The sequence below is a fragment of the Mirounga angustirostris genome, unplaced genomic scaffold (genome assembly GCF_029215605.1).
Source record: "Mirounga angustirostris isolate CCGP_5_RB_7025 unplaced genomic scaffold, mMirAng1.0.hap1 SCAF_7, whole genome shotgun sequence".
Taxonomy (NCBI): Eukaryota; Metazoa; Chordata; class Mammalia; order Carnivora; family Phocidae; genus Mirounga; species Mirounga angustirostris.
The window spans coordinates 118,907,774-118,933,578 of NW_026991715.1; the positions used below are offsets into that span (position 1 = coordinate 118,907,774).

The window sequence follows — 25,805 nt, forward strand, 5'->3', positions numbered from 1 at the left end:
CTGAGCCAAACGTTGCTTTGGTTATGTGTCTTTCTCAGAATTTTGGAGATATCATAATGTTGATTTGTGGGTTTTGACTATGAACTTGTGTTTGAATTCTGATAAAAGTGTCTCTAATGGTATGTTTTCACATTTCAGTGTCACATGCTCAGTGCGTGTACATTTACTACTGTGTTAGTTGGAGCGTCTTTTTACCTTCGCAAGCTAGACTGGCTTAAACCAGATGGAAAGTATATTTTTGTGGGAGATGGCTCACCCCAAGACAGTTTTCAGGAGCACAGATTTCATTTATTTTATTGGTTTGCCATCCTCTAGAGTGATTTTCTCATTTATACAAGAGGAACTGGTTCCTCTCCATCATGTTAGATACAGCCCACAGGAGGGGGAGAAGGGGACAGCGGAAGTGAAGAGTGAGCAGCTTCTCTTTAGAGGTGTACCTAGACTTGTCACCATCAGTGCTTATTTACATCCAGTTGGCCAGAATTTAGTTACAAGAGTACCTCTAGGTGTAAGAAAGGCTGAGGAATGTAGCCTCTAGTTGAGTGGTGTGAAAGTCAGGTTTCTCCAGAGAAACAGAGCCAGTAGGAGAATATATATACAAAAGGAGAGTTATTATGAGGCATTGGCTTATGTGAATATGGAGGCTGACAAGTCTTGTGATTGGCCATTGAAAAGCTGGAGACCCAGCAAAACTGGTGGTAGAAGCTAGTCTGGCTCCCAAGGCTGGGAACTAGAGGAGTCGAAGGTATACATCCCAGTCTGAAGGCAGAAGATGAGATGAGATGTTAGCTCAAGATAGGAAAAGAGGGTCAAACTCCCCCCTCCTCCTATGTTTGTTCTTTTCACACCTCCAGTGGTTTGGATGATGCCCACTCACATCGGGGAGGGCAATTTACTGAGTCCACTGATCCAAATGCTAATCTTATCTGGAAACACCCTCAAAGACACATCCAAAAATTATGTTCAATCTGGACACCCCATGGCCAATCAAGTTGATACCTAAAACTTACCATTGTAAGTGGAAATTTGCCTTGCTAAAAACCCTGAAAATTTTAATTGTTTCCAACTTTTTGCTATTATCAGATATATACTGATATATGTGCACATGTATAAAACTTGCCTAGAAGTTGAATAACTGGGTCAAAAACTATACATATTTTTAAACTGAGATAAACACCAAATTGTTTCTTTGCTGAGACTGCCTGTGTCTACATGCCTTGCCTATTCATTTTGACTTCTGTCCTCTTAATAAGTAAAAATGGCATCCCTTACTTGTTTAGTGTGCATTTCCATTATTAATATTGAGGTTGAAGTGTTCATAGATTTATTCATCATTTATATTTTATTTTTTCTGTTTTTATTCTTTGCATATTTTTTCTAATATGTTTTTTTGCCTTTTTAAAACCAATTATAGCAACATTCCTAATGTATTTTTGATAGGCTATAACTATTTTCTTCAAGATTGTTATTTCTTTTCTATCTTTATAACTTTCCTTTCATCATTCTGATCTTCATTATTGTTGATTTGATATGAACCTGCCTCTCCTTTCCCTTAAAGTGTCAGAGATTTTGTGTTCCTTAGGTGGGTTTTATACACTGCAAAATTATAAAAATGTTTTCCATCTTTACCTTTATTTTATTTAGTTTTGCATTTTGTTACTATTTTATCATAGTTTACTATATTTATTATATGTACCTCGATTACATTTTTATTTTAGTATTAAGCCACCCCGCATATATTTGTGAATATAGTGTGAGGTAAGATTCTGTATTTTTCCCCAAAAGAGATAAGTTCTCCACCATCATATATGGAAGATTTCATCCTTTCTGTAAAACGTTAAAATATTTCTTTAATAATATGCTGATATAATATAAACTATGGTGACGATAGCAACTAATACTGTATTGCATATTTGAAAGTTGCTAAGAAAGTAGATCTTAAAAGCTGTCATCACAAAAAACATTTTGTAACTATAAATGGTGACAGATGTTACCTTGATTTATTGTAGTGATCATTTCTCAATATATATAAATATCAAAGTATTATGTTGTTGTCATGAGCACGCTAAGAAAGCACACACACGAGTCGTGTCTTTCCATAATGCCAGATTTATTCATCATAAAGCAAGGTTAACGTAATTACAAAGCAGGTTCAGGATTCCAAACTCAGTGACATTTCACTCTTTGTTTAACTTTGCTTCTTACTCATCACACAAAACAAAGCACAAGACAAGTTACACAACAAACAAGATAGTACATGAAGTAGGAAGTTAAGGAACCAAACATGAAGTCAGTCTGTGAGCACGCAGTTGAGATAAGGCCTCGGTCTGGTCCGGGTTAGCCCTCAGCATGTGCTGCTTATTATGTCCAAGGGGTGGAGGATCTCTGTTCTGTTCAGAGATGAATCGGGCAGAGCTTCAGTGGCGGCTGCCTTTTTGATGTGGTCAGATGTGAAAGGATCAGTGTCTTGAAAGTCTGATAGTTTGCTGCAAAAATCTTCCTTTTTTAAAGGGACTTAATCTGTCTTGGGCCTTTGCAGATCTCCTCTGGTTCTGCTCATCATCAGTTCTGAGTGTGTCATCAGCTGGTGCTAATTTCGGCGGTATCTGGTCTTAGCTGCAACGCCTTTGGTTCTTGGGTCACTGCTTGACATAAGTCACTGCTTGACGTGGGTGATTCCTGTTACTCTCTGTAGTTGTATCCCTGAAACTAACATACTGTGTCAATTACATCTCAAAAAAAAAAAAAGAGAGAATCCTGGGATGTGGGGATATATATATATAATATATATCTACTAGATTTTTATATATCAGGAAGAAAACCATATATTCTGTACATTTTCTAGTATACATGCAGATTCCTAGAGGGGCTTTAATCATCCTAATCAAAGATGCTTCCAGATAGTGTTGAGACAAAAATAAAACTACAGAGGAGCCAATATGCTAATATACGGCCATTAGAGGCTCTTTTGCATAGAGGAAATAATGTTAGAACAAGCAGAAGGGGGACACTATTTTTTCTTCATTTCTTTTCTTAGTTTCTACCAATTCTGTTAAAACATTAGAAACTTAATGATTAATATTAGACCTCTGGTACTACAGTATCAGGACTTGGTGAGGTTAATGTTTAAATATTCTTCAACACCAAGAAACTGAAATGTTTTTCTTAGGAAAAGGCAGGAAGTCTGTCATCAAATATCTGGAGGTTTATCCTGTAAGAGGCAATTCAAATGAAACTCTTTTCCTTCTCATAAGTGAGGTATAGAATAAGTGGTTCTTATTACTTTGTGTTCATCTTTCACAGATTTTATAATATGCCATCTCTTCAGAAGGCTTCTCAGTCAGAATCAATGTCTCCCACCTTTGTGTCTCCATAGTACTTCTCATAGCTTTCCAGGGTCCTGGTCTCAGTCGGCCTCACACTGAAATTAATAGAATAGTTGCCTGTCTTCCCTCTGATATTCAGTGTGTATATCAGAATCAGTAGAGTGCTGTTTAAAGCCCAAGATGCTCAGGCCCCACCCATCAGAGATTCTGAATCAGTAAGTCCAGACTGGAGACAAATTTTTATTTGTTCATTAGAGACTCATCAACCAGTATATCTGATTCCCTAAAAAAAAAAAAAAAAAAAAAAGTAATGATTAAAAAAGTAATCAAATCAAATTAGTAGTTGAAAAAAAGGCAATGAATTTCATTTTGTCATATATAAATAAATATATGCCGAGTTTGAGAAATGTTCTTCAATAACAGCTAAGAAATAGTAGGAAAGGCTTTGAATTTTATTAAATGCTTTTTTGGGAACATATCAAAATACCCATAAGGTTCTTATCCATTAACCTATTGTGGCTGAATAAAACATATCAACTCAAGGTAATTCGCTTCCTTGACTTTCCCTCTCACGCATGAAGGACACTTTTGAAGCTCCCAGCGTCCCCTTCTTCCCACTCTTCTTTGTCATGATTCTGTGCTGCCTCGTTAGCCCCTTAGCCTTTTGTGGCAGATTGTTCTAAGGAAGAAGAGATTTGGAAAAGCTAAGACCCCAAAAAATCTACTATAGAAAGCACAGAGCATTAATGTTCAAATAAACAAAAAAGAGTAACTGAAAGCTGACGGGGTAAAAAATAAAAGTGTACATGTACAGGCCAGGTGTGAGGGAAGGTGGTTTGGGAGGGAAAACATTTTTGAGGCCATTAATGGGGCTGTGATAAATATGTAGAAGAAACATCTGGAAAGGACTTTTTGGAAGTGTTAAGCATTAAGAGTGTATTTTTACACTTGACATACATTTTGTCAGTTCAAAGGAGCTTTTAATTACTACGTAGTTATATTTGCTAATATGACTAAGGTTTTATACAAACACTGGAACACTTGTCTCCCTGGATTTATCTGGTTACACTATTAGGAAAGTCAATTACAGTAATGAAGATCCTTGTGTTGAGCCGTAAGACCGTTTCTGGGATAAAAACTACTTTGTCCTGATGTATTATTGTTTTTAACACATTGTAGCATCTCTATAAGTTAAATTGGGCTGTTATTTATTGTTTTGGTGGTTATTTTTGTGATCCCCTGGCTAATTTTGGATATCAGGTTTTGTTTACTTCTTGGAGAGAGTAAGAAAGCTTTTTTTAAAAAAATGTATTCTCTAGGAGGTTTAAACAATCTAGGCATTACCTGTCACTTGAAGTCGTCTTAGGTTTCACAAATAAAGCATTGTGTCTGATTCTCTGTCTTCTATGGTTATTAAAGTCCTCCAGCTTTCTACTTCTTTATGAGCAATCATACAGTTCATCTAATTCAATTGTTCATTATATTGAAAAGCTTAAAAAAATAAAGTCTGATGCCAGAGCCAAAATTATACCTTAGAGTTTCTGATGGAATTGAGAGGAGTTGAGATCCAAACATCAGCATATAAAAACAAAATCCCCAGAAGATTCCAAATAATTTTCACATTATATGTGTATGTATACATAGGTCCCTTTTTATTTTCAATAAACTTTTAATTTTTAATTTTAGAACAATTTTAGATACAAAATGATTGCAAAGATTATACAGAGAATTCCATATATCCCATACCCAGTTTCCTATTATTAATATTTACCATTACTATGATATATCTGTCACAATTAATGAATATTGATACATTATTAATAAGTACTTAATAAAGCACACACTTTATTCAAATTTTCCTAGTTTTTACCCAATATACTCTTTTCATTCAAGATCCCATTTACTTGTAATGTCCTCTAGTTTACTCTTGGTTTTTGGGTTTTTTTTAAGATTTATTTATTTATTTTTAAAGAGGCTGGGGGGTGGGGAAGGAAGGGGCAGAGGGAGAGAATCCTTCAAGTAGACTCCCCACTGAGTGTGGAGCCTGACATTGAACTTGATCCCACGATCCATGAGCCAAAACCAAGAGTCCGACTCTCAACGAACTGAGCCACCCAGGTGCCCCAGTTTGCTCTTGGTTTTTAAGGTTTCTTAGGCTTTCCTTGTTTTTGATAAACTTCACAGTTTTAGGAGCATTGGTAAGGTATCTTAGAGAATACCTCTCAGTTGGGATTTGCCTGATGATCTCATGATTAGATTAGGGTAAATTTTTGGGGGAGGAAGATCACAGACATAAAGTGCCATTATCTTCACATCATAAAGGGTATTACTATCAATATGTTTTATCACTGTTGATGTTAACACTGATCACCTGGATTGAGGTAGTGTTTGTCAGGCTTCTCCACTATAAAGTTACCTTTTTTCCCCCTTACTCCATACTTTTCTGTTTGAGGGATAGTCACTAGGTATAGCCCATGAATAAGGACTGGGGAATAATGTTCCACTTTCTTAAGGGCAGAGTTTATACATAAACTATTTGAAATTATTCTAAATGGGAAATTGATTTACTCTTACATTTAATTATTTATTTCTTATGCCCTTTCTTATTTATCAGTATGGACGAATGAATATTTATTTATAATTTGGTTTATAATCCAATACTACTTTATTTGTTTTTATTTTTTTAAATTCCTGTGTAGTTAATATACAGTGTTGTATTAGTTCTGGGTGTACAATATAGTGATTCCACAATTCCATATATTACTCAGTGCTCATCTAGATAAGTGTACTTTTAATCCCCTTCACCTATTTCACCCATCCCCCACCCACCTCCCCTCTGGTAAATTATCTGTTTGTTTTCTATGGATAAGGGTGTTTTTTGGTTTACCTCTCTTTCCTCTTGCTTCTTTGTTTTGTTTCTTAAATTCCACATACGAGTGAAATCATACGGTATTTGTCTTTTCTCTGACATATTTTGCTTAGTATTATACTCTCTAGCTCCATTCATGTTGTTGCAAATGGCAAGATTTCATTCTTTTTGTGGCTGAATAATATCCCATTGTGTATATACCACATCTTCTTTATCCATTCATCCAGTGATGGACACTTAGCCTGCTTCCATACTTTGGCTATTGTAAATAATGCTGCAATAAACATAGGGGTGCATATGTCCCTTCAAATTAGGATTTTTGTATTCTTTGGGTAAATACCAGAAATGCACTTACTGGATTGTAGGGTAGTGCTATTTTTAATTTTTCGAGGAACCTCCATACTGTTTTCAACAGTGGCTGCAGCAGTTTACATTCCCACCAACAGTGCACAAGGGTCCAATACTATTTTATTAATTATGTTGCTCAAATTGTTCCAGCTTTGGCCATTTGGACCTCTTTCAGTTGGCCTCTGTGTACGTTTGAAACACTCCTGTTATTGTGGTTTTGGGGTTTTTTATTTTTGTTCTTTTTTTGTTGAGATTTTTTTTTTTCTAGCTCTGTAAGAAGCTCCTGGAACATTTTGTGTATTCCTGCCCAGTCTTAGATTCAGCCATTTCTGTAAGGATCCCCGGTTCCATTAATTGGAGAGTGGTTTTAGAAACTAAGATTTGGACACCTGGTGTACTATTACTACTGGGCTATCATTACTTCTACACCCTCTCAGATGACAAGGCAAAGAGATATATACTCATATACTAACTTCTGTATATACATATGTCTATAAATATTTCTATGTGTATCCATCTGTTAAGCTAACTATGAGCTCATACTGATATTTCCAACTCTAATCCATTACCACATGGCTTATTTTGACCTTCTTTTCTTAATCTGTAATACTTCACTCAAGAGTAAGAAATCTGGTTTCCACTGTATATTTACTTAATTGTTCAATTGTAATATTCATGTGTAGTGGTTTTAGAATTGTAAATCTGTACATCCATAGGAAATAACTTTATCAGCTGGAGTATAAATCTTATGTAAAGTTCTTTTTGCCTCTCCACTCATTTGCAAAGATGCTTCAGTCAGCATCTTATTCCCTAATCTCCTTCAGTGAGGTTGTTTCAACATTTATAATACATTTATATTCTTTTGTTACTTTCTGCATTCTATCCTGAGAACTTCTGACTTCCTAAATTATTTTTTTAATTTGCATAGCATTTGATTTACTTTTTGTGCTGTGATGTTTTATAAGTTTTGACAAATGCTTACTGTCCTGTATTCACCATTATGATATCATACAGAATAGTTTCACCACCTCAAAAACACTTTTTTGTGTTACCTATTCAACCCTTGCCTGCTCTGAAACTTATGGCAACCACTGATCTGTTTACTATCTCAATAGTTTTTTCTTGTGCAAAATGTCATATAGTTGGAATCACGTAGTATATAGTATTGGTTTTTTAGAAATTTCAAATTCCAATTGTTAATTGCTATAACATAGGAAATTGAGTTTTATATATTAACCTTTTATCCAGTGACCTATCCTCACTTAATAGGATTTTGGTCAATTCTCTAGGATTTTCTTCATAGATAATCTTGTCATCTACGAATAAAAACAATTTTGTTTCTTTATTTCCAATCCATATACTTTTTATTACCTTTTCTTATTTAATTGGCAGGGATTTCTAGTACTGTGTTGAATTGGAGTAGTGAGGGAGAACATTCATGCCCTAATCTTAGTAGTCTTTGTAGGGAATTTTTCCCCTTCATTTTGGAGTAAAGCATCTACTTTTTCACTATTAAGTGTGATGTTATTTGAAAGGGTTTTTTTTTTTTTGTAGATATTTCTTATCAAATTGAGGAACTTATCCCATTACTGTTTCTGTGAGAGCACAAGCAGGGGGAGTGCCAGCGGGAGAGGGAGAAGGAGGCTCCCCATGAGCAGGGAACCCTACATGGGGCTCGATCCCAGGACCTTAGGATCATGAACTGAGCAGGAGGCACACTTAACCAACTAAGCCACCCAGGTGCCCCAATATTTTTTTAAGTAATCTCTACACCAAGCATGGGGCTCAAACTCACAACCCCTACATCAGGAGTTGCATGCTCTACCAACTGAAACTACCAGTCTCCCCAAGAGTTTTTTTTTTTTTTAATACATATATATATCATGAATGGACATTGTATATTGTCAGTTTTTTTTCTGTGCCAATTCTGTGATTATATATGGTTTTTCTTCTTTAGCCTGTTGATGTGGTAGGTTACACTGATTGAATTTGATTTTGAATGTTGAACCAGCCTTGCATACCTAAAATAATTTTTAATGGATGCAATTTTCTAATATTTTGATCACAATTTTTCTGTTTATGTTCATGAGAGAAATACCTCGGTACTTATTCTTTCCTGTAATGTAGTTTTTTGTTTGTTTATTTTGGTTTGGTCTGGTTTTGTATTAAAATAATTCTCACCTCATAGAATGAAACAGAAAATGTTCTCTCTGCTTCTATTTTCTGGAAACAATTATGGAGAACTGATATTGTTGCTTCTGTATATATCTGGCAGAATTCATTGATGAAAACATCTGTGATTCATATTTTGCTGGTTATTAAGTATTGATTCAATTTCTTTAATAGATGAAAGGTTATTCAAGTTATCTATTTCTCATTGTGTGAATTTAGTTTGTACTTTCCAGGAATTTCTCCATTTCATCTAAATTTTCAAATTTATAGGCATAAAGTTGTTTGTAGTATTCCTTTATTATCCCTTTTTAATTACCCCAGGATAAGTAGTGATGATCACTTTCATTTTGATATTGATAATTTGTGTTGTTTCTCTCGCTCCCTCTCTTTCTGTCCTAGAAAAAAACATTTGAAAATATTTTTAAAGAACTAGATTTTGCTTTTATTCCTGATAATTTTTCCTGGTCCTGAAATCTGTTTTGTCTGAAATTAATATAGCCACTTCAGCCTTCTTTTTTTTTACAATTTTTTTTTATTGTGGCGAAATACACAAACATAAAATCTTCCATCTTGACTATTTTTAAGTGCATGGTTTAGTGGTATTAAAACAGTCATAATGTACTACCAGTACCACCATCCATCTCCAGAACTTTTGTGTCTTGTAAAAATGCAACTCTGTATCTATTAAACAATAAATCCACATTTCCCCCTTCCTCCCAACCTTTGGCAACCATCATTCTATTTTCTGTCTCTACAGTTTGTTTGGTTTGTTTGGAGATACTCTAAGTATCTCACATAAGTGGAATCATGTAGCATTTATCTTTTTTGTGACTGGCTTATTTCACTTAGCATAATGTCTAACAAGCTCATCCATGTTGTAGTGTGTCAGAATATCCTTCCTTTTAAGGCTGAATAACATTTTATTGTATACCTATATCCCGTTTTATGTATTCATTCATTCATTAACAACTGGATTGCTTTCACATTTATAGCTATTGTAAATAATGCTGCTGCGAACATAGGTGTACAAATAGCTCTTTGAGACCCCATTTTCAATTCTTTAAGGACATACTCACAAGTAAAATTGCTGGATCAAATAGTAATTCTGTTTTTTAATTTTTTGAGGAATCTTCATACTGTTTTCCACAGTGGCTGTACCATTTTATATTCTCACCAACAGTGCACAAGTGTTCCAATTGCTCCACATTTTCAACACTTGTGATTTTGTTTGTTTGTTTGTTTGCTAGTAACCTTCCTAATAGATATGAGGTGGTATTGTATTATTGTTTTGATTTGCATTTCCCTAATGATTACTGATGTTGAGCATATTCTCATGTTTGTAAGTCATTTGTATATCTTCTTTGGAAAAATGTCTATTCAAATCCTTTGCCTATTTTTGAATCAGGTTGTTTGGTGTTGATTTTTAGGAGTTTTCTATATATTTTGGATATTAATCTCTTATCAGATATATGATTTGCAAATATTTTATTTGCCTGTTTACTCTGCTGATAGTGTATTTTGATGCACAAAATTTTTAAATTTTCATGAAGTCTGATTTGTCTGTTTTCTTTAGTTACCTCTGCCTTTGGTGTAATATCCAAGAAATAATTGCCAAATCCAATACTGGGGAGCTTTCCCTTATGTTTTCTTCTAAGAGTCTTATAATTTTAGGTCTTACATTTAGGTCTTTGGTCCGTTTTTAGTTAATTTTTATAGACAGTGTTAGGTATTGGCTCAACTTCATTCCTTGCACATGGATGTCAAATTTTCCCAGCACCATTTGTTGAAAAGAATGTCCTTTACTTTTAAATGACCTTGGCACCCTTGTCAAAACTCATTGATCATATATGCAAGGGTTTATTTCTGTACAACTGTTTAATTTTTTAAAACTATTTCTTAGAGCAGTTTTAGGTTTACCACAAATTGAAAGGAAAGTACAGAGATTTTCCATATGCTCCCTGCCCCCACACATGCTCAGCCTCCATCACTCACCAGAATGGCACCAAGAATGAACCTACACTGATACATCATAATACCCAAGTCATGATGTACCTTAGGATTCATTTTTGGTATGATATATTCGATGGGTTTAGACAAATGTATATATTCATCACTGTAATATCATATAGAGTATTATCTAAAATCTGAAATTATCTAAAAATCCTCTGTGCTTTCCGTATTTATCTCTTCTCTCTCTCTGGAACAATCACTGAACTTTTTATTATCTCCATGGTTTTGCCTCTTCACGAATGTCATATGTTGTAATAACACAATAGGTAGCCTTTTTAGATTATCTTTATTCAGTTAGTAATATGCACTTAAGGTTTGTCCATGTCTTTTTATTGCTTGTTTCTTTTTGGTGCTGAATAATATTCCATTGTCTGAATGTATCACAGTTTATTTATCCATTCACCTAGTGAAAGGCATCTTGGTTGTTTCCAAGTTTTGGCAATTATGAATGAAGCTGCTATAAACATCCAAGTTTTTTGTGGACATGTTTTCAGCTCTTTTGGGTAAATACCAAGGGTGTGATTACTACATTATATGGTAAGAATATTTTTAGTTTTATAAGAACCTGCCAAACTGCCTTTCAAAGTGGCTATACTACTTTGCATTCCCACCAGTGATGAAAGAGAGTTATTGTGTTACATATGCTCACCAGTATTTATTTTCTGTTGTCAGGGTTCTGGATTTTGGCCATTCTAATAGATATGTAGTGATATCTTGTTGTTTTAATTTGCATTTCCCTGATGACATATGATGTGGAACATCTTTTCATATGTTTATTTGTCATGTGTATTTATTCTTTATTGAGGTATCTGTTAAGGTCTTTGGTCCATTTTTAATCAAGTTGTTTGTTTTCTTATTGTTGAGTTTTAAGACTTCTTTGTATATTTTAAACAAAAATTCTTTATCAAATGTGTATTTTGCAAATATTTTCTTCCAGTCTGTGACTTTCTTCTCATTCTTTTGACATTTTCTTTTGCAGAGCAGAAGTTTTTAATTTTAATGAAGTCTAGCTTCCCAACTATTTCTTTTATAGATTGTGTCTTTGGTGTTGTGTGAGGAAAGCATCAGCATGCCCGAGGTCGTCTAGATTTTTCCTATGTGATCTTCTAGGGGTTTTTAGTCTGTGTTTTATATTTAGGTCTATGAAATATCTTGAGTTAATTTTTGTGAAGGGTATAAAGGCTGTGCCTAGATTAATTTTTTTTTCATATGCGTGTCCAGTTGTTCCAGCACCATCTGTTGAAGAGACCAACTTTTCTTCATTGTATTGGCCTTACTCCTTTATCAAAGATCGTTTGACTGTATCTATAAAGGTCTGTCTCTGGGCTCTCTGTTTTATTTCACTGGTCTATCTGTCCGTTTTTACACCAATACCACACTGTCTTGATTACTGTAGCTTTATAGTAAGTCTTGAAGTCGAGTAGCATCAATCCTCCAACTTTATTGTGTTGCCTATTGTGGTCTTTTGCCTCTCCATATAAATTTAGAATCAATTTGTCAATATCCATAAAATAACTTGCTAGGGTTTTTATTTGGATTGAATTGAATCTATAGATCAAATTGGGAAGAACTGACATCTTGACAGTTTAAGTTTTATCTTCCTGTCCGTGAACACAGAATATCTCTCCATTTATTTTGTTTTTATTTTATTTTATTAAGAGGGAATAAGAACTTCTAAGCATGTCAAAACTAATACTGAAAGCCCTCTTATATTTGTTTAATCTCCTCTAACTCTGTAATGTATGTCTTTTTCTAACACTTCTTTATTTTCTCACTTTTATTTTCTGAATCACTTGCATTAATATTTGCTATTTTCATGGTATTTTCAAAGAAAAAGCTTTTTCCTTTCACTAATTTCTAGAATTTTTTTTCTTTATGAAATTTTTCATTGTCTTTAGATTTTAGTTTTTTGCTTTTGCTTCTTGAGTGAAAAAAATTAGTATATTTTCAACCATTCGTCATTGTGATGACTGCAGTTTGAGTACATAAAAATCTGACTATACTGCTTTGGTCAGATTCCATTGCACTTTTTTTTTTTTATTAAAGATTTTATTTATTTATTTGACAGAGAGAGACACAGCGAGAGAGGGAACACAAGCAGGGGGAGTGGGAGAGGGAGAAACAGGCTCCCCGCAGAGCAGGGAGCCCGATGCGGGACTCGATCCCAGGACCCTGGGATCATGACCTGAGCTGAAGGCAGTCGCTTAACCAACTGAGCCACCCAGGCGCCCTCCATTGCACTTTTTAGATAGTGATTTATAATTGCTCTTTTTAAAAAAATTTTTAAAGTTTATGTACTATTTTTAAAATTAATATCTATACCCAACGTGGGGTTTGAACTCACAACCTCAAGATCAAGAGTCACATGTTCTTCCAACTGAGCCAGCCAGGTGCCTCTTATTATTGCTTATTGCTTATTTCTAAAGAGATTGCACTTTCAGTCTGAAGTTATTGCATGAGTTGCCTTTTATTTATATTTTTAAAATTTTTAAATGGAAACATTTGGAGATGGAATGGTGGAGCAAAAACAAACACATATTTGAATAGGAAAATTACAGAATATCAAATATGTTAATAAATTGTATTGATAATAAATGGTGCATAAGAAAGATGATAAGATTAAAGGAAATTTATTTTAAAAAGGAATGAAATGGGGACGCCTGAGTGGCTCAGTCGTTAAGCGTCTGCCTTTGGTCCCAGGGTCCTGGGACCCAGCCCCACATCTGGCTCTCTGCTCAGCAGGAAGCTTGCTTTTCCCTCTCCCACTCCCCCTGTTTGTGTTCCCTCTCTCGCTATGTCTCTCTCTGTCAAATAAATAAAATCTTAAAAAAAAGAAAGGAATGAAATGTTCTACAATTACTAGACAGTTAAAAAAATTAAAATGCAATTCTAAGGGTACCTGGGTAGCTCAGTCGTTAAGCTTCAGGCTCTTGATTTCGGCTCAGGTCATGATCTCAGGGTCGTGAGATCAAGTCCCACGTTGGACTGTGTGCTAGGCATGAAGCCTGCTTGAGATTCTCACCCTCGCTCCGCCCCCCCATTCTCATGCTCTCTCTCTCTCTCTCTTTCTCTCTCACTCAAAAAAGAAATGCAATTCTATATGGAATATTTTTTTCCATTCTCCTACTAATTTCTTAAGACATAAATGATCAGTTCTAAATTTAGCCTTATAAAATTAACCAATGAAGTCATCCCACAGTTTTCAATAGTTTAACAAATATTCCTCCTGTAGTTTATTCCTATAAAAGTCAAATATGTACCTTTTTTTGTTTTATTGTATTTTGCTTCCTTGTGTGTTCTCTCCTTCTACTAGGCTTAGGAAATAATTGTTTTAATAGTGATAAGACAGATATGACAGATTTTTTTTTACAGGTTTTAGCCCACCTGGGAGTCTGTCTATACCAGATAATGTACAACCACAACTTTGCTAAGTCATCAGGTGAGAGAGATTTTAATCCCCATCTGTATCCTCACATCACAGTTCTATGATTCTATCAAGTCATGTATACATGCACCAATACATAATAAAGAATTAAATCCAAGCATCTGAGACACTTAATGAAAACAGGACAAACATTAAGAAGACATTTTATTTGTGGCGCCTCAGTGGCTCAGTCGGTTAAGTGTCCGACTCTTGATTTTGGCTCAGGTCATGATCTCAGGGTCATGGGATGGAGTCCCACATTGGGCTCCACGCTCAGCACGGTCTGCTGAAATTCTCTCTCTCCCTCTGCCCCTCCCCCCACTCTCGCTCTCTAAAATGAATAAATAAATCTTAAAAAAAAAAGACATTTGAAGTCATAGTGTCTTTCTTCTTTTACTAAAGTAGAAAAGGAGGAAGACATGAAAGAAAAGGAGGGGAAAACAGAAAGGTCCTTGTTACAGGTGCCCCAAAATAAAAGCACTTTCTGCTTTCATTCATTCTGCAGCTATTCTTTCCACACAGGTCATCTGAATTGTGACCTCTGCCCTCTATGTGAAGAAGGTTAATATCCAAATCCTTTAACATAATCTCCAAAACTCTGTACGATCTGGCCCAACCTATCTTCCTAGTCTCAACTCATATCTTTCCCTCCAGATACTCTTATACTGACCCCCAAGACTGCTAGTTCTTAAGCAAGCAAAGGTTGCCTTTGCAAAGATAATCCCTTTGGTTAAAAAAATCCCTCTCCACTCTTCAGTCTACTACATTGCTTCTTGTATTTTTTAAGACACCACTCAAATATTTCTTTTTATCTCCCTTGGCAGATGATTTTTTTCTCTCTGCTTTCATAGCACTTTAACCTAACCGATCATTGAACTGTTTTCATCATTATTTTGTATGTCAGTCTTTCATATTAAATTATGAATTTTATGAGCTTAGACACTATGGTTTCATCCCATTTCAACATGAGGCACCAAAGCACAATGATTGAACTATAACACATTCAATAGGAACTTGTACAATGAGTGGATGAATAGATGGGTGGATGGGTGTGCATGTGCATTTATTTTCCCTTGTCTCTAATCTTTATTTCTATTCCTTCTGCTAATTTTTCCAGCCCCAAAATAAGAAAAGCACTTAAACATCCCTTTCATGGGGGTATTATACTGTGTTAAACTCATTGTCTTGGGGCGCCTGGGTGGCTTAGTCGTTAAGCGTCTGCCTTTGGCTCAGGTCACGATACCCAGGGTCCTGGGATCGAGCCCCACATCAGGCTCCCTGCTCTGTGGGAAGCCTGCTTCTCCCTCTCCCACTCCCCTTGCTTGTGTTCCTGCTCTCGCTGTGTCTCTCTCTGTCAAGTAAATAAATAAAATCTTTAAAAAAAATAAAATAAACTCATTGACTTTATCTCGATAGGAAATCAATGTAAATAATGATAAAATGTAAATTAAATGAAAGAGAAGGCATTATTTATTTCTAAGAAATGTGTTAATATTTCAATTACTATCTATCTAATTTTAAATTAATCTTACTATATTAGGGATCAGATAATATGGTTTTAGAATTTAAAGCAACAGAATCAAGAGCAACGTTGTCTAGCAGAACTTTCTGTGGTGAAGGAAATTTTCTCTACTCAACACTCTTCAATAGGATAGCCACTAGCTATATGCAGCCATTGAGCATCTGATGTGACTGAGAGATTAAATATTTAATTTTATTCTATTGTAATTAATTTAGATTAAATATAAATAGCTACATGTGACTACTGTTGGATAAAACAGTTCTAGATTACTGTAAGAATGGGGTGAAAGAGATTTACAAGGCAGTTGTATCTAAGATAATATAAAGGGGTGTTATTTGTCCTCTGTTATTAACTCTAGTCTTCTTGGATATATTCTAATTTTTCAAAAAAAAAATTTTATTTCATGCTAAGCCCAAATATCCCTAAGTTCATTTAATTCATAAAGAAGGCAAATGATATTGCTTTTCTTCCTTTCTTTCCTTCATTCCTTTCATTTTTCCTTCAACAACTAAATATTGAAAATCTTCAATGTTCCAGGCAGAATTCCAAGTTTTTGTCATATAGTAACAAATAAGATAAAACCTTAGCATTCATGGATATTATAGACACCCAATAGGCAAAAAATGAATTAATGCATGAAATAATTTCAAGTAGTAGTAGATGCCATGAAAAAAAATAACAAAGCAGAGTGACAAAAGAACAGTTGAGCATAGACCTTGGTAAAAAGAGACAGCTAATCCATATAAAAGTTTTTGAAGTGGGAACATAGGTGGTGAGTTCCAGGAACAAAAGAATGCCAGTATTGCTAAAACAAAGAGAGAGGTTGAACGACTTATTGGAGGTGAGCTCAAAGTGATGTCCAGAAAATAGAACTGATGGGCATATGTAGACCATGATGTGTTTATAAGTTGATCATTTGGAGATGGATCAAGAACTCTAACTTAGCTTACGTGGAAAGGTGGTGAACAGTGAACAAGAAGTGAAATTAATGAAGTGGATGTCCTTATGAGATAGGAAAATTGGTGAAGTTAGAGCAATAGAATAAATTGAACTGGAAATACATAAAGTGATGATCTGAATGGAGGTTTGGGAGTTAGTTAAGTTATTGGTGATAATGAGTTCTAGGATATGACCATTGAAATAATGGCTACATAGGAATTTTAAAATGAAAGATTATTATTAGAGAATTAATCAAAGGATACTGAGGCCAATGTGTTGGACAGAGCATCTCCAAGCATTCTGATGGACACAGTGATGACATGCTTTAAATGTTATGATAGGAATTATCTATATTTCAGTGAAGGCATACTTAAACTAAATTATTGCTCTCCTTTTAAGACTATTTTTTTCTTTCTTTTTTTTTTTAAGATTTTATTTATTTATTTGAGAGAGAGAATGAGACAGAGAGAGAGAGCATGAGATGGGGGAGGATCAGAGGGAGAAGCAGACCCCCTGCCGAGCAGGGAGCCCGATGCGGGACTCCATCCCGGGACTCCAGGATCATGACCTGAGCGGAAGGCAGTCGCTTAACCAACTGAGCCACGCAGGCGCCCTATTTTTTTCTTTTATATATTATTTATACTCTCTTATTTTCTTTCCATCTCTAATGTTTCTTTGTGATTTATTTGAAGCAATTATATAAAAGAGGCACAGGGACTACAGGACTAAGAGATCCCTATTATACTGAAAACTTACAGAAGATCATTTTACATTTTTATTTATATCCTCAACCATAGCATATTCCATGATACATCATTTTTATTGAATAAGAATTTGTGGCAGTGAATCTAATTGGGAGCCATCTTTAATTAAATAATATTTCATATCATTAAGTCAACTAACAAATTTATATTGTTATTTATATTTCTTTTCTATTTATATTTCTTTTCAATTTTTCAAATTATTTATATTTATATTTATTTTTATTTATATTTCTTTTCAATTTTTCAAACATAAAATTATAGTGTCTACTCTTCTTTGCTTTTCCTACAAGTTCTTAACGAAAGTCACAAATGTGAACCGGATATTGGACTTAGTATTTTGATAATATCTTACTCAGTGCTGCATAGAGTAGCAAAATTCCTTTTTCGTTACTTCTTTTGCTGCTTCTGTGTTTTTGCTCTCCAGCCTCATGTTTGGCTTTCAAAGCCTCAGCATAACATTGCTGACTAAGTACTTCTTGCCCTACTTCAGCAGATCTGCTCTTCCTCCATTGCAGCTGGGTATGATGAGTGAGCTAACATTAGCAAAGCATTTTGAGTTCTTTGGACAAAAGTTTTGTAAACCATCATTATATTGTGACATTCTTTTTAAGGACCATTATCATACTTCATTGTAGTTTTTGGACTCTAAGAGAGAAAATGAGGGAGAAGTGTGTCTCTAGGTAGGCACATTTCAACAAAGTGTGCCTGGAAAGAGCTGGGATTCAGATTTTTAATTTTAATATAATCTTCTTCTCCTCTCACTTTTTCTGTCCTATGCTACCAGATTAGAGTGAGGTGAGGTGAAGTAAGACCATCTTTCTGTGGGTATAATAAGTGTCTCTTTTGAGGCATTAAGTGTACCCTTGGAAACAAATTTTCTTTGACATTCTCAGAGTCACATTTTTGTCCTATATAAGACTTAACAGATATGCATATGAAACATGCCAGGCTCTTTACCATACCATGAGTCTCAAACATTTCTAAGATTTTATTTGATAAATGCCCAACGCATACTGTTTATGATCTTAAGAATCCACTCTTTGAACAGGTTCATTCGGAAGGCGACGATATCCTGTGGTTGCTTTATGTGCATCATTGCCGGTGGACAGATGGCTGATTTCTCACTGTGTCCTCATTTCAACTCTATCTCTAGCTTGCTCCTTTTCCAAGTGGCCTCCCACTTGTGCTAATAACAGAGGCTTTTTATTCTGTGCCCAGGTTTTACTTACTCTTAAATTTAGACCCTCCCCTTCAAGTCTTAAGGTCTACATTGCTAATACTATACAACTGCCCCAGTGATTTTTCCCTCCTGAACCACATTCAGTTTAAAAGTTTATGTCTGAAGATCCTAAGCATATTTTATTGTTTGGTTATTTCTCTCTCATAATATTGCAAATTAAACAGTCAGATCCTATCTTTAGGAACAAAACTGCAAAAGGATTAGGAAACAGCATGATATGGCAAAGTACTCAGCATCCACAGAGCCAGGTTCTAGTCCCATCTTTGTCAATGGACCCAACTTTATGTCCCCAGACAACTAGTTTAACATCTAGGGGTTTAGGATCATCATCTGCAAAATGAGATTATTAAGATAGACATTCTCTACAGTCTTCCAGTACTATGATTATGTTGGAATTGGACTCTTGGGGATGTAATCTTTTTGCCAGCTTGCTTGTTTTAATAGCTTTCTGAGAATCCAAAATGTCTCTTGCCTATTCTAGAGTCTGTGACATTTTTGAATGAATGAGGATCGTATATTTTGTTTGTAGTATTATCTTTGAGGATATTGTATAAGACAAGACCCTGGCATTTTGAAAAGAAATGGAGGCAGGTGAGATTTGTGATGATTCATGCCCTAGTGGATAAAAATTAACTACAGCTCTTTTTCATGGATAGTGAAAAAAATAGAAAGTGTCAGGGGCTGGTTGCAAAGCTCTTTGGAATGCTACAGAAGGATACTGTTTGAGGCTATAGGTATTGGAGTCAGATCTTGAGATGCTGTTGTGCCTGGAGAAAGTCACTGATCTTCCCCCAGCCCCTGTTTCAAAATCAGGGGCTGTAAAGTCAGGATAATAATAATTCCTACTTTATTAAGCTTGCTTAGGGGAATAAATGATTTAACATATATAAAATACTAAGAACAGCACCTGGAACAGAATATGTGCTGTGAGGTAGGGTAGTAATGAAAGTAACAGTGTTGGTATACTCTAGAGCAGCAGATGCATGTATAACATGTTACTGAGGTCTTATTGATTCAGTGCTCATGTGGAGTGAATCAACACTGGAGAATCTGATTGTCAATGTATATATTCTCCACAGTCAATGTTAGTCTTCATCCAGTAACAAAGAAATTCACTCTAAATCAAGTGTGTGAATGGTGCGAAGTAGGGACATAGGGGTGGGATAAATAATCTTGAAAGCTTTTTCAAATTAAAGATATCTTTAACTCTGAAAATTCTAACCTCTTAACTATATATACCCCTGTGTGTATGCATGCACATACACACACACACAAAAGAAATAATACTGTAGGATTTAATAAAATCCAAGTTCTCCAAACAACTAGTGTTGAATATGGGAGGCATTGTACTAAGTAATTTCACATATATCATATAACTCCATATTAGATTAAAATAACTACAAAAACATGTAATATTTAACATTTTCAATATCAATTTTTAAGTGCATTAGGAGGGAAATGGAATAACAAATATTTATGTTTTCAAAAGCTGAATTATTCAGAAACATTTTTGTACAATTTAGAATTAGGAGGGATCTAATCCATTTTCTCATCACCTTATACAAAGGAGGAGCCTGAGACACTATCATTTTAGTGCACTATCATTTTAGGCCACTACTCTTCATAGAGTAACAGGTGCATTTTCTGCAAGTTCTTACCAATGATGTTACTTTATAGCATTTCAGAAAATAAGGATTCTTTCCTCTTAGACTGAATTATCAACACACTGCACACATACATACTCATGCACACAAATTCCTCCTGGACTCTTGCTAAATAACCTGAATTTACTAATTCTAAGCATGTTCCAATTAAATGTGACTGTTTTGACCTATCTATTATCTATGGAGATAGTTCTTTGTGGTTGAATTTACTTACAAGTGAAGAATGAAATTACCAGTCAGAATAGTTCACCAAAAAGATAATGAAGTGGAAAAAGTTTAGTGCACTTTAAATTGCATTTTATCACCTATTTTGTAGGGTATTATACATTTATTGAAATGTTTGAGTGTACTTAGCAAATTTAAAATGCCAGAAGTTTTAAAAAGTTTCCTCATACCTGATAGCATGTTGCAAGAGAAACATATTAACAACACATAAATGTTTTAATGGCATGCGGTGAGTGATTCCCTTTGCTGGAATATGTATGTGTGCACCAAAGAAAGGAATAGAAGGTTCCAAAGGTATGTCTAAATATTCCTGATACTAGCAAGTCAATTAATAGCCACTCACACTATCATACTAGACAAGAATGACAATATTCAATGAAGTCTAAAACAGATCAGACTGTTTAAAGAAACAGCATTTGAAATCTTAATTGAATTCATTGCACAGTGCAATGGTTCACTTATTAATTCAGCACATATTTACTTATCTTCCTATGGTAAGAAATGAGCATGTTAAAATTTCTCATTTCCTTGGAGTTTACAAGATATTCATAACTATAGAGCCCAACCACCAGTGCTTCCTGCTTCAATAAAAGACTGGAAATATTGGTGCAGTATTTATGAAATACTGAAATCATTTTTATATGTGCAATATACATGTCTTTGCATATACTACTATAAGTTGGAAGAGAAAGATGATGCAATATAAATGGACTCAATTTCCAATAGGTTACATTTTTAAAGAAATAATATATGGGCAAATAAAATTATTATTATCAATATATATTTATGATACGATAATGATATATGTATTATCATTATATATATTGAGAGAGGAACCAAAATAAGACCCCCATATATTGTCTTCTATGTATCTCCCCTTTCACCTACCTAATTAGAATGGAAGTAATACAGAGAAAAGTTGATTTCTAGTTTCTGAGAATCTTGGACTTGGTGTGGCATGATTTTGGCTTCAGTGCCTTTAGTACCAGGGCATTCTGGTTATAACTGCATAGTTCTGAGCAAAGAAGGGACTTGAACTAAGCCATTTGATCATTCTGGCGTCTGAAGTTTTTGACTGAACTTCTGTTTGGTTTAAATTAAACACACAGGTGCCTGATCACTTCTTTGCATTGTGTGACACAGCTTTACAAAGATAAGTGTTATCGATGGAGATTAATTTTTCTAGGTTGACTTGATTTCTTTGTACTGCAATAAGATCCGTTGTGGAAGGACAAGAGGATGTTACAACAAAGAATAATATGTATTATAGGATTTCAAAATACTCGTGCTCCAGACAGATAATCTTACACGGAAAATTTCGGCATGCTAAATTAGGGGAAATGAGTATACTTGAGCAAATACATTCTGAAAGTATCATTTTGCATCTTGGGTTTTTATTATAAGACTACATTCTTGTTTGAGAGATTAAAAAAAGAAATTTTAAAACCTAATTATAACTCCTCTCCCCCAATCTGAACTTTATCCAGTAAAAGTTTACAGCTATCCAAAGCCTTAGTTGTTATAAAGTTTTAATTATGTAGCTGCTAAAAAATTAAATTTGTCTTTTGTATATCTCCCCAAAGCAATAAAGAGAGTTTGTCAGAGAAGATTGGGAACTGATGGTGTCTGATACCTTATGAATAAGAGAATCACAAAGTGTTGCTGAACAAATCCTAGGTCATTTCTGGTTTATGAAGCCTTTCTGAAGTACTCATTTGTCAAAATTACCATTGCGGGGTGTGTGTGTGTGTGTGTGTGTGTGTGTGTGCGTGCGCATGCCCCTGTGCAGGTATAGACTTATTTATATATCTTGCAATTTTGCTGGAAAGTATATTTTCTTTTAGGGAAAAAAAGCCAAAATTAACATCCCCGCCATCATCAGTTTGAGTGTCTTTGAGCCAAGCCCTTTGTCACTAAAACTGTGGAGAGAAGAGAAACTGGTGATAAGTGGTCTGGGCTACATTTTCAGATAACAATCTTGAGATTTTGCTCTGGAACCACAGAAATGAATAAGAAGCCAAAATATAGATACCTTTAATAACTGAAAGTTGAAAAGATTCAGTAAAAATGTTTGAGTGGAATACCCTTCTAAAGGAAATTTATTGTTTTTAAAGTGTCTGTGTCTATAGGACTTTAGGAATGCCTAAGAATAAACCTAATTCCCACTGGCTTCTGAGTGAGAGTCTATAATGATATAAGACGAGTGAAAATGAGAAAAACAAATGGCACCAGGGGACTTGAAATTTCATTTCCAGTCCAGAAGATAGCATTTAGAAAGATAGCTTGGGTTCATCATTCAGATCTTTGCATTTGCTGTGTTAATTGACCCACTTGTGCCTGAACCAAATAACCTAAGGGCCAGGAAATAGCCAGGGAGAGGGAGAAGGTAGAACTCCACAGAACAGAGAGAATGATCATCCTATGAAAGTGATGGCCCTCCGGGGTTTGACTCTGCCAGGTGACTCTGAGAGAGGGGATTTGCGTCTCACTAAGGATCCCTAACAAAAGGTCGGTAATTTATGGCATTGCCATAATTGCAGGGATTTGGACAAGAATTTGCTATGACAGCAGTGGGGAGGGAAAATTAGTTTGTGAACATGTCGGTGAGGAAGTTGTACTTGAGATCAAAGTATCCCCAGCAACTCCAACGGGTTTTGAACTGAGGAGAAGGAAATCTTTGAAGAAAAACCTAATCATTAAAACAAATGAATTGGAAATGATTAAAATAGACGTCAAAAGTCCTGAAGCATCAACAGTTCTAGGATTATGATGTTCTAGACATGCACTATCACTCCATCACACTACCTTCTTGTATTTTTCTATAGCAATCATCATCTTTCAAGTCATCTTACTTATTTAAGGTTTTCCGTGTCCTTCTCTGGAATGTGAATTCCATGAGAGTAAGGCACTTGTCTTACACCTGCAACACCTAGAACATAGCTGAGACATATTAGACTGTCATATAAATTTCCTGGGTGGATGAACAAAGTAATGTCGGAGCAGAGTTGTAAAGGCTAGATAGTGGTGTGCCAAGTAAAAGTTAGGGTAGAGGTCAAAAATTGAAGGAAAGAGTGGGTCTGTTTTAGAGAAAAAAAAAATATATGAAACTACCTTGCTCTTTCACCTCAGGAAACCCATTTCTCATGATCTGAAATCTGTCCAGCTCATTCCACTGAGAAGCATGACCCAAACGTGGACTTGGAAAATTGGTTTTAAAGTAGCATATTTCCCTCTGTTACGGAATAGAAACTTCTGGGCGTCTCACTCAGAGTATAATAGATTTAAGCTTGACCTAGATAGGTTTTTTCAACTATAAATGGACTCCTCACTCTTATGGGTATAGGAAGGAGGGAAGAACACTTAGACAAGATAAAGAAATCTCTTGTCCATGTCTCCAAACTAATGACTATGACATCAAATGGTTCACAGACTTAACAGTTTGAATCGAAGGCCTCTCCTCTTCTGCAAAGAGAAACTGCCATATGGCCTACATTGTGGTCTTTCCATTTACACAACAATTTAATATGCCTGGTTCATGATGAAATACCAGCTTCCGGCTGGGAAATTAAAGCAGATTTCGGCTCCTCTCAGCAAGCAGGCTGCAGTTTGATATATTCTGTAAACTGGATTCTGTATTAGCCAAGGGAAAGGATTGGCATAGTTCGGAAACACAGTTGGACTTGTTCAAACGAGCATTTCGGTGCACAGATGCTAAGTCTCTTTGGAGCTATGCTTTAGATCACTTCGCTTCTACTTAGCTATCAACTAAATATAATTTTTGTTTCAATTCCTTTTAATTTTCATCTTTACAGTAATTTTCAAAAATGTTTGTTGGGAAAGAAAGACTTCCCATTGAGTGCCCTTTAAATCAGAGAATACCGTATCTGTGACGGTGCATGATGGATCAAGTATGGCCTCACACAGACTGAGAATCAAATGTTGGCCCTATTACCAACTAGTTATTTAGCTTTAAGTAGGTTAACCGAATTCTTTTAGCTGAGTGCAGTAGTCTGTAAAATAACAATAATACTACTCACTTTATAGGCAGTTCCACAGGATAAATGATGGCACTTGTGTGAGTGTGTGTTTGTGTGTGTTCATATGTGTGTAAAATGCTAGGTGTGGTTTGGTAAAGTAGATGCAGACACAAAATGAAACATTAATTTGTTATAATAGTCCATACCCACATCAGCATATCCACATTTATCTACATATCCATTTAGTAAATATTTGCTGTAAGGTGGTGTGATTACAGTGATTGAACCTATCTTTTAATGTCTTTCCATTCTCCCAAGGTCTGAGATAACCATGAAAAATTTTCCAGTGACAATCTTTAGATAGATTTCATGGTCAAAGTGGATAGCTAGTAACATTTTCACACACAGTTGAAAAACTTTGCATTCCTCTCATTCACTTGTCTACTTTGAACTTACTCAAATTTACTCTTCCAGCAAGCCTGCTCTGAACTGCAGGCTGGTCCATGCATCATCGCTCCTCTTTCTGATAGTAGTCTAAGCTTATTTCTATCTTTTTATTGCATATATTGCAATTAAATTATCTGTGCTTGCCTACTAAACTGAATCTCTTCAAACTTCATAACTCTATTCCCTGGCCTAGGGTTTTGTGGGTCTTCAATAATGTGTATTGAAATAACCATCCACACACAGAAACATCCATACATGTATACAAATATATTTTACTTTTTATTCATCATTTCTTTCCCTATTCCACATCAATATTTCCTACTTGATCTATTGACATAAAATCGTTTTCAATCTATGGCATAAAATCATTTTCAACTGATGACATACCAGTCATGAACATTAAATATTGAGTATGCTGTAAATGACATCATTATCGACTACATATCAACAGCCTATGCTTTGACTAATATTCATTTGTTCAACAAGCTTTATTGAGACCATATTTTAAACACCAGGCACTAGGTCCTGTAATCAGTATGTCTTCAAGAAAGCAGACATGTAGGAAATCATATAGATATGCACATCAGTATAATTCAGTTAATTAACATAAGATAAAATCACAACTTGAGATGGAGGAATCTGTCCAAAAAATCCTCTCTGAAGGAGGTGACAGCTATCTTGAGTCCTGAAGGCTGCGTGGGAGGTAGCGGATTGAGATGTTTGTGGAAGGAGCATTCCAGATGGAAGGGACAGCTAGTGTAAAGGCAGAGGATAGAGAAAGCATGGTGGTTTGAGGAAGTGCCCATACAGGGTTCAGTATGTTTGGAATGTAGAGTGGGAGGCAGTCAGTAGCAGGAGATGAGTAAATGCGGATCTAT

At 35.2% G+C, this 25,805-nt stretch overlaps 1 protein-coding gene across 2 annotated transcripts in view; it reads left to right on the forward strand.

Annotated features, from left to right (window-relative positions):
• The window catches only part of HCN1 (hyperpolarization activated cyclic nucleotide gated potassium channel 1), a 402,641-nt gene that overhangs the window by 354,588 nt on the left and 22,248 nt on the right, over window positions 1–25,805 (forward strand). The gene's annotated exons all lie outside the window — the stretch shown is intronic.